This window comes from Rattus rattus, chromosome 11 (genome assembly GCF_011064425.1).
Source record: "Rattus rattus isolate New Zealand chromosome 11, Rrattus_CSIRO_v1, whole genome shotgun sequence".
Taxonomy (NCBI): domain Eukaryota; kingdom Metazoa; phylum Chordata; class Mammalia; order Rodentia; family Muridae; genus Rattus; species Rattus rattus.
Genome location: NC_046164.1, coordinates 53,787,740 through 53,798,001, shown reverse-complemented (window position 1 = coordinate 53,798,001; position 10,262 = coordinate 53,787,740). Strand labels below are relative to the sequence as shown.

General features: G+C 45.8%; 1 non-coding gene across 1 annotated transcript; it reads left to right on the top strand.

Annotated features, from left to right (window-relative positions):
* The first annotated feature begins 6,337 nt into the window (after window positions 1–6,337).
* LOC116912953 lies at window positions 6,338–6,469 on the top strand. The gene has a single exon (XR_004389520.1). It is a non-coding gene; the product is annotated as a small nucleolar RNA SNORA70 (small nucleolar RNA).
* Window positions 6,470–10,262: the final 3,793 nt, after the last annotated feature.

Here is a 10,262-nt window from a genome sequence, read left to right as displayed (position 1 = left end):
CAGTTAGAAAAAGGCACCATCCTGCAGAATGGAGTTCTGTGTGAACCGTTTGGGGAGTAGAGCACGCACTGCTTCTCAGATTTCTGTGCTGGAGCTGCTGGGCACCTTTGACGAGGGATAGCTATATTTACAGCCTTTGATGACATTGACACGATCTGTCCATATGTTCTGGGATTCATTACCAGAATGCTACATCTGGGCTCTTTAGGGTTATGGTAGAAGAATGAGATTACCCATTGTGCTTAGAGTGTATCCTATGGCATAAAGTTAGTAGGGAAGAATTTTCAGAGCTACTCAAATTGTGAGTATAAATGTTTAAGAGAAAGTGATTTCCCCATATTGGAGAGGCTCAAGTCCCAGGAAAACAGCTCACTTAGTGCAACCAAAAGCCCAAATCCAAGGGGAGTAGAGAGCCAAGCTGGTTGTGATCAAACTTGGAAAGGTGCTTTTCAAACACTAATAGGCATCGAACATCTAGAGGCTACAAGTATATGTCTCTGCACCTGAGCCAATCAACATTCTAGCAGGTTCCCAAAGGGTACAGAGGATGCTGATGCAGGGTCCACCCATAGGCAGCTATGTGAAAACTTTAATGTTGAGAGTCTATTAAAATGCAGAATCTGGGTCCTATGGGTGTGGCAGGAAGCTTGAGGTACCCAGGGGCTAGCCTGGGAGCAGGGCTTTGACGATTAAGAATATCCAATTGGTCCCACAGGAAGAAGCTGAGTCTGAATTACAGGACAAATGATCTTAGCTTTAGAAATCAGGGGGTCATTGGGTAGGAAGCTAGAGAGTTCATGCATTCATTCCACAAACACGTATCCCTGGTGCTGTTCAAGTTCTAAGTATGCACGCAGCAAGGGAGAAAGTCCTCTCTTCTCAGGGGTTCACATTCCAGGAACTGAAGTCTTGCTTACAGCTTGCTCTCTAGTCTCGTTGAAGTGTCCTCTTTTGAATTTGATACGGAAGAAGACCTATGAAGAACCAGAGAAGTGTGGACTTAACTTTAAACTCAAAATATTTTTCTTCTCATGTTATTTAAGAAATAAAACAAAAATTCTGAAATGATTACATTTTTCCTAATGATGTTTTTATATGAATTCAGACATAGTCACTTTTATTTCTTCCAGACAATTGCTAACTAAATATCTATCAAGACTACTTTAACACTACTGTCACATAGAAATATGGAAGCAGTCATAACTTAGACATTGATTTTTGAATTGCAGTGGTTTAAAAAAAAAAAAAACGGAAGTCAGGACAGTGTTTGGAAGAAGCAGGCAATATTTGAAAGGAGCCAACAGGGATTTTCTGCACTTTCTAGTTTCTTCTTGGGAGTCTCAGTAAGTGGGAATTCAATACACTGTGGACTCGTGATCTAGGAGAGGAGCAAAGTTCAGGGGTCAAACCAAGAGCCAGATCCTGTTCCCATCAGTCACAAGGCATGCCACTGGCCTAGTTGCTTCATAGCTCTGAGGTTTAGTAGCTTCATTGCAAAATAGGGGATAAAAATTTACCTTGTGAGGCTGGGGAGGTGGCTCAGTTGATAAGGTACTTGCCAGACAAGCACGTTGACCTGAGTCCTATCTGTAGTATCCATATTGTTAAAGACAGCCTGACATAGAGTGTGGGTCAGGAATCCCAGTGCTGGGAAACAGATGGGAAGATCACTGAGGCTCACTGGCTAGTCAGTGTAGCTCTTGGAATTACAGGGCTTTGGGTTCTGTGACAGACTCTGCCAATCATAAGGTAGAGAGCAATTGAGGGAAACACCTAAAGTCAACCCCAGGCCTAAACATACATTATATATACCTGTGCACATACACTACACATGCTACACATGCATGTGTACATGCACACATGGAGGGAAGGAGGAAAGGAAGGCAAGAGGGAGAGAAGATGTATGTGCATGTGTATGCACGCATGCGTGCGTGCATGTGTGTGTGTGTGTGTGTGTGTGTGAGAGAGAGAGAGAGAGAGAGAGAGAGAGAGAGAGAGAGAGAGAGAGAGAGAAAGAGAGAACATTTTCAAAACTAACTTGCCCGGTGGTTAAGAGAGTTAACGAGGTTACCTGTGATGACACAGAGGGTGTTCACTGTCTATGGTAAGTGGTGTCAGCATGGACAAAGCCCACATACCTAGGTCAGGATTACTTGTAGGGGACATTAAAACAATGTCTCTTTGTCTGACTTCTCAGAATAGGCAAGGAATGCAACAGGAAAATGTTAGAAGACACGAAAGCACTAACCAGATTTAAGGGAGGGCTGGGGGCAGTGGCAGGGCTGGCCAGAGCTGGAGAGCCTGGGCTCTAGCTTGAATGGATTCCCTCCTAGGGTCAGAGTAATAGAATTTTACAGCAGCTGCATAAGAACAGCCTTTGAATTTGTGATGCTTTTAAGTACAGCTTAAAATTACAATACCCAAAGCTTAGGAAGTCTTAATCAAACTGCTGTGCCCGTAAACTCTCGGTACTATCTCTCTCCAAGGTAATTGGTCGTTGAGGATTAGAAGTTAGAAAAATATTTGTTCTTTTTTACTTTGTCCTGATTGTCCTTACTGAAGGAAAAGGAGGGAAATGTTTGTTTTTAGCACCCATGTTGGAGGGGAACCCTTCCGCTGACAGCAGCTATAGTAACTTAAAGAATACTTAAGAAGGGCTGTGTAGCAACATGTCCCGGTTGCTCGGTACATAACAAAATTACCTTAAAACATAGCACCCTAAAACAATCATCTTGCTCTGCACACAGATTTGTTTGTTTGTTTGTTTTTTGTTTTTATTTTTTTAAAGCAGGAACTCAGAAAGAGTCCTGGCTGGTTTTGTGTGTCAACGTGAGACAGCTAGGGTTATCGAAGAGAAAGGAGCCTCCCTTGAGGAAATGCCTCCATGAGATCCAGCTGTAAGGCATTTTCTCAATTAGTGATCAAGAATGGACGAGCCATTGTGGGTGGCGCCATCCCTGGGCTGGTGGTCCTGAGTTCTCTAAACCAAGCTGAGCAAGCCAGTAAGCAGCACCCTCCATGACCTCTGCGTCTCCAAGTTCCTACCCTGTGTGAGTTCCTGCCCTGACTCCCTTTGGTGATGAACAGCAATGTGAAAGCGTAAACTGAATAAACCCTTTCCTCCCCAACTTGCTTCTTGGTCATGACGTTTTGTACAGAAATAGAAACCTTGACTAAGACACCAAGCTTCTGCTTGAAGTCACTCTTGCACCGTGTTTAGATTGCCCCACAGCTGCAGTCCTCAGTGGCTTGACCTGGCTCTCTGTCCACGGCGGCTCACATATGTTTCAGCTGGATAGCTGTTAGCTGCGGTCTTAGTTAAGATGTGGGTCAAAGCCCCTATAGGCAGCCTCTCTAACATGGCAGCTTCAGGGTACTCACTTATCCAGAATTTCTGGTTTTACTTACCCAAGTTCTCCCAGAGCTGCTATTTCAAGGACATCATGGCTGTCCGTGATCTCATCTAGAAAATTCTGTCACATTGTGCTCTTCTATTCACAGATGTGTCACTAAGCCTGGCCAAAACTCAAGAAGAGGGCAAACTTCACTGGCCAGGGGAAGGCTGGCAAGGGAACACAAGGCCTTTTCAAACATTGCTAAGGTGGGACTAGAGAGCAGGCTGGACCCAGGAAGAGTGCGTCCTGCTAGTAACCTTGCACTTGCATCCAGAGGTTCACCACCTCCTGGAACTCCAGCGCTGGGAGAATTAATACCCTCTTCTGGTCTCTGCAGGGTACCTGCATGCATATGTACATGCCGTGTGTGTGTGTGTGTGTGTGTGTGTGTGTGTGTGTGTGTGTGTAAGTCAGAGGACATTGAAAGTCAGAGGTCAAAACTCAAAGGAGTTAGTTCTCTCCTTGGACCATGTGGGGTCCTAAGGACTAAATTCAGGTCACCAGACTTGGGGCCAAAGCCCTTGGCCCATTGAGCCATCTCCCTGGCCTCTCCTTTCTCCTTTTATCATTGGCTTCTTCCTCGCGCTGCCTGGGAATTTCCTTTAGGAGTTCACAGAGTTCATTTGGTACATTTTCTACTTCCCACACTGGAGGTGATACTTTCGTTGAACTTCCCCCCACTATATAACAAAGCTCTCCTTTGCCTACCATTCTTGTAACATTTCTCTGGCTTTCCCAGACCCCTCCCTGATAACCACTGCAACTGCTCTCAGATGTCAGCTCTTGCAGCTTTTGTCTGCAGTCTGATCTCAGAGATGCTGCCATGTGCTTTAAATTTTTATTATAGCAACCCCTCATTTGCAGATACCAAAATTTATTTTGGTTATTATCACTGTGTGAAAAAAATTGTTTCCAAATATAAGTGCCTTAAAACAACCATTTTATTTTGATGGCAATTTTGAGCTTCAGAAGTTTGCAAAGGGCTCAGCTGAGCCTCTCAATGAGGTCATTTTTGCAGTGGGGGCAAGATGTCAGCCCGGGCTACAAATATAAGCTGAACTGATGGAACTGGCAATGGGAGAGGGCTCACTCCTACAGTCAGGATTTGATGCTGGCTGGCAGCAACTAGCCTGGCTGGGCTGCCCATCCCTCTGCTGGCATGTAGACTCTGTGGTTATGCAGTGTCTTCAGAGCAGCTGGCCTTCTTCCTCAATGCTCATCTCCCCTGGACCTAACATCCCAAAAGAACAGACTAAAACTTGGTGCCATTTTCTGGCCACTTTTGAAAATTGAATGGCATCTCTTGGCTGTGTGGTGTTGGTTACAGTGAGGTGGTCACAAAGTCAATCCTAGCTTCATGGGTAAGGGGCATAAATATCATCTCTCAAGAATTCATACACCCAAGTTCAAGGAACAGAAGCAAAACAGAATCTTGTGTGTTTTGTGTTGAAATGATACATACATCTGAAGGAGAATGGGGAACAATGAATGGAATTACTGAGAGGGAGGGGAGGGGAAGGGAGAAGAAGACGAGGAGAGGGGAGGGGAGGGGGGGGAGGGAGAGGGGGTTTTGGTGTTCAAGCAGAAGGCGGCATGCGGGGTATTGGCGTGAGTGGAGTGCAGACGGAGGAGGAAGAAGAGGAAGGAAGGAGAAAGAGGGAGGAGGAGGAGGAGGAAGAAGGAAGAGGAGGAGGGGGAGGAGGAGGAAAAGGAAGAGGAGAGGGGGAGGAGGGAAAAAGAAGAGGGGGGAGGAAGAGGAGAAGAGGAGGAGAGGAAGAGGAGGAGGAAGAAGAGGAGGAGGAGGAAGAGGAGGAGGGAAGAAGAGGAGGAAGAGGAGGAGGAGAGGAGGAAGAGGAAGAAGAAGAAGAGGAGGAGGAGGGGGATGAGGAGGAGGAGGAGAAAAAGAAGAGGAGGAGGGGGTTTGGAGGAGGGGAGGAGGAAGGGGAGGGGGGGAGGAAGAAGAAGAGGAGGAGGAGGGGATGAGGAGGAGGAGGAAGAAGAAGAGGAGGGGGATTTGGAGGAGGGGGAGGAGGAAGGGGGAGGAGGAGGAGGAGGAGGAGGAGGAGGAGGAGGAGGAGAAGAAGAAGAAGAAGAAGAAGAAGAAGAAGAAGAAGAAGAAGAAGAAGAAGAAGAAGAAGAAGAAAGAAGTAGTAGTTGTTGTTATTCTGTTGTGGATAATTTTCTGTGCTTGTTTTATAATTTAAAAAAAAAGGAAAGGTCGAAGAAAATGCATGCCTTAGGGATTCTATATTTTTGACTTATCACCCAGGCTCCATTTTCTGTGTTATCCTTAAGAACACAGAATTTGAATCCTTTCAAGCTACCTTTGGGAATGCAGCTTTGGGAATGTCACAAAGCACTGAGAATTCACCTGTTGGGACATTGAAGTAGCCCTGTCCTTAATGGGGATGGATTGCACTTGGGACTGGACTGTGACACAGCAATTGAAGGACTATCTCCTTCAGGGTCTGGAAAAAGCCCAAAGGTGGACTCCACTTGCTTGGAAGATCAGGACCTCCAAAGCGTTGTCACACTCTGCTGCCCTCCAGTCCTGTTTGCTCTATGAAACAATTAATAGGAGAAATGGGTCAAACAATAATACCGGATGGGGCGGGGGCCAACCTGTCTGAACAGAATGTGCTTACATTCAACCCCTGAGGCAACAAGGAGTCAAAGCCAGCTAGGAGTGTCATTATATATGCCAACTGTCACCTACTTTGCTCTCCATACTGTGACATCCAGAGTGCTTTATTGACCTGCTTTTGCTCATATAACAAGCCTTGGGTAGAACAGAGGCCTATCATGGCCTGCACTGTAGGCGCCGTGTTCACATGTTGGAACTTTCAACAGATAATTCATTTTCAGAGGTCAATAAGGTTAAGTGGGCTTGTATGCCTGGGACCTTAATCTAATAGCCCTGGTGTTATTAAGGCTGAGGAAGACAGCAGACCCTTATACTAGCCGGTCCTTTTCTTGTAGGAACCCAGAGTGCAACAGCTGCATACAGTAACCTGTTCAGCAGTGTACCACCCTCCTACTTATGTGGGTTGCCCCAACTGACCTTGGAGGCGCCCCTTCCAGTGGATGCTCACATATCTGCTCTCAGGCTATTCCTAATCTAAGCTCTTCCCGATATGTAGGGTGCTGGGATGCCTCTGGGAAGCCTCAGGGTATGCTGGCCTCTGTTTCCACCAATGCACCTATCCACAGAAAGCCACCGACGGAGGAACATGTGACTGATGTTCCCCGTGGGCCTGATTCACGTTTCCACATCTTGATGTGGGGTTTTACCAAGGATACCCACAAAGACAGGCTGATTACATGGGCGTAGTGGTACATACTACGTTACACACTTGTAAGGTTAGCACTTGGGAGACAGGAGAACAGGTGGATGGTGACTTCCGAGTCAGCCTGGGATGATAATTACATTATGTCTCAAAACAGGCAAGCACACAAAGGACGGGGCTCTGAGGAGTGGATCCGGGTTGTGTGTGTTTATAAGGACAGACTTGCTCCTAAGAATGGATGCCCTGGAAAGGGCTGGCTTTGAACTTCTAGGGGATTCTACTATGTCCCCCATCCTTACTCCTACCAATAACACCTACGCTTCCATAAACAATTACAAAAAGAGAGAGCCAAAATATCTGTCTGTCAGTCTCCCTCAGGCATACACTCAGGCCATGTAAGGACACTAGAAGGAAACCCTCTACAGGCTGAGGAGAGAGGCCTCAGGAAAAGCCAACCTTGCTCACATCTTATTTGGATTTCCAGCCTCCATGGCTGTGACAAAATAAATCCCTTGGCTTCGTCTCTCCAGTCTGTGTGTTTTGTCATGGCAGCCCAAGCAGACTCCGACACAGCCGTCCAGGCCACTCTGCGACTGCTTTGCTATGCCCTCAGCAGCTCTGAGCATTTCTCTGCTTCCTGACACCAGGCATCACATGACATTTAATTCTCTCTTGGCCACGGTAGGCAGACCAGTGGATCGTCTTTGAAAAGGTAAAGCTCCAAAGCCGCGAATGCGTTGACAGTATTTAGTCCGTATAGCACTGCCTTCCATGAGTAGCAAGATGAAAGTTTTTGAAAAGACACTTTTGTATTCTTGCCCATTGAAAGAGGCATTGAAAAGACTCATAATTGAAATTCATAGAAATGGGGATTTGTTTCTTGGGTGAGCATGGCTTGCTTCTCTCTGTCTCTGCACAGCGGAGATAAGTGGGAATGGTCCGGCGTTGCCATGGGTGGGTTTAGAGTGGATGGGAGAGGGATCCCTGGATGTCTGCAGTGAGGCACATGCTGGTAGACAAGGGAACAAGGATGCTCACGTGTTCTCTGATCTCAAAGGATCTGTTACAGGAGTAGCTTCTCACCAATAAGGAGGGTGGAAGACATTACTTAGAATGTGCAATGGCATTTTTTTTTTTTTTGTGGTGTTGGCAAGTAAATCAGAGGACTGGTTTATTGACTCAACTGTTGGTTAGATTTGTGTTTTAATTAATTTTTACATGGATACATAAAATGGAGTTCTTTACAAATGTGTAGGTGCCATCCTAGGGAAAGGCTATGCTGACGATCTCTTTATTATTCCAGGTTAATATATATGTGTGCCACCGAAGGAATATAATGGTTAGATTTAAATGGAGAAAATCAAAATGACTCAGAAAGGATAAATCTGACTTAACAAGGTCATCAGGGAAAAATAATTAAGTGGAATAAATGAGGTCCAACAGGAAAAAAAAAAAGGCAGCAGGGAAGTTGGAAGTCTTGAGAAACATGCTAAGTGGTCCAAGGCCATCACATCTGTGTTCGCTGACCTTCCATAACACACGTAAGCGATGACAGCAGAAGCCTACAGTTGAAGAGCTTGGACGCACTGGTGTCGGGCCTGAAGCTGTCTGTCTAGACACTGCTGAGAAGACAGCAAAGAAGGTGACTGGGAGAGCTGAAAAGCATCACCCAAGGGATCCTCCTGCAGGCTGCTTGCTCTCCAACTTGCTTCATGTGTGCCATGGTTGGTCTTGATCGTCAAGTAAGGCTTAGATTTAGAGGTGTCTGGAGTGGTTGACATTTACTTGAGTGTTTGTGGGGAATGACATGCGTGATGGAATGAGAATGTCCCTCATAGGCTCATCTATTTGGATACATGGTCCCCAGTTGGTGAAGCTGTTTAGGAAGGTTTAAAAGGCATGACCTTGTTGGATCTCACAAGGGGCTGACTTTGAAGTTTATGCTATTCTTTCTCTCTGTCTCTGTCTCTGTGTTTGTCTCTCTGTCTCCATCTCTGTCTCTCTGTCTCCATCTCTGTCTCTCTGTCTGTCTCTGTCTGTCTGTCTCTCTCTGTCTCTGTCTCTCTCTGTCTCTCTCTCTGTCTCTGTCTCTCTGTCTCTGTCTCTGTCTCTGTCTCTGTCTCTCTCTCTCTCTCTCTCTCTCTCTCTCTCTCTCTCTCTCTCTCTCTCTCCCCCTTCCCACCCCGTGGATCAAAATGTAAGTTCCCAGCTACTGTTCTAGTGCCCTACCTGTCTGCTGTCTTGCCCCCTGACATAACGGTCATGGACTCTAACCCTCTGAAACTATAGGTTCTAGATAATTCGTACTTCTGTAAGGTGCCTTGGTTATGGGGTCTTATCACAGGAATAGAAAAGGAACTAGGGGTTGGGGATTTGGCTCAGTGGTAGAGCGCTTGCCTAGGAAGTGCAAGGTCCTGGGTTCGGTCCCCAGCCCGAAAAAAAAAAAAAAAAAAAAAAAAAAAAAAAAAAAAAGGAACTAGGATAACAAGTAAGACTGAGCATGGGGAGAAATCCAACCTGAACTGGAGAGTGGTATCATCCAATGGGCTGGAGAAAGAAAAAGACAGAGTTAAGCAAATGCACATGCCCCCTTTCTTCCTGGGCACACCTACAACAGCTCCATCTCCTTTGGGCTTTCACCATGGATTCAGTGCTGGGACCTCACCAGGGAGTCTCCAAGGGTTTCAGCACTGGGTTAGAACTGCTGATGCAGATGGCTTCATAAATGAGCATCTGCAGTGATCTCTGTATCTCCAGTATATGCCACTGCTGGTCTATCAATCATCCTGTCAGGTAAACAAATCCAACAAATCCCCTTTCATAGAATACATATGTATTTTTATTCATCTGATTTTCTAAAGAACCCTGTCTAATGCAACACGAGAGCCCCCAAGGCCCTCCAAGCTTAGCTTTGTGCTTAACTCACAAGCTCCACATGCCTTTTGCTCTTTTCAAATGCATTTGTTTGTGATCAAGGTTTCTCAGACCCTTCCAGAATCCCTGAGAAAAGTGCTTTGTGTAGTGATTAACAGCTAGGGGAGTTTTCTAGTTATCTAGCTACAAGACTTTGGAACTTTCAAGCTACGTGCACTGAGTTAAACTATGACCTAGCTATTATCTAGGTCTCAATGGGACAAACCACATACCCTTGTGGTAAGTGGGGCTCAAGGATAATGTACACTGTATCTGCATGATCCCAGGTCTGGATCTCACTGAATTGAGGTCCTGATCACTGATCCCTTTTGGGAATGGGGAAGACTGATGTGCCTATGGTTTTGGATTAAGTAGTTATAAGGAAACCAGCCCTCCTTTCTTGGAGGTCAGACAGATTGCAGGAGTTAATGAATAATAGAAGGCCACAACCTGCCGACAGAAATGTGAACAGATACATATGACATAATCTGAGTCTTTGAGAACAGGATAGAAATATCTGGGGAGCACTGGATGTCCTGAGAAATGGCTGGGGATGTAGTCCCTCTGTGACTATTTAATTTGATGGAACACACATCCAAGGATCACTATGGGAAGGCTAAGGAAGAGCCCATTCAAAATGGTGTAGCTGACTCTGGTCTGAAGGCAA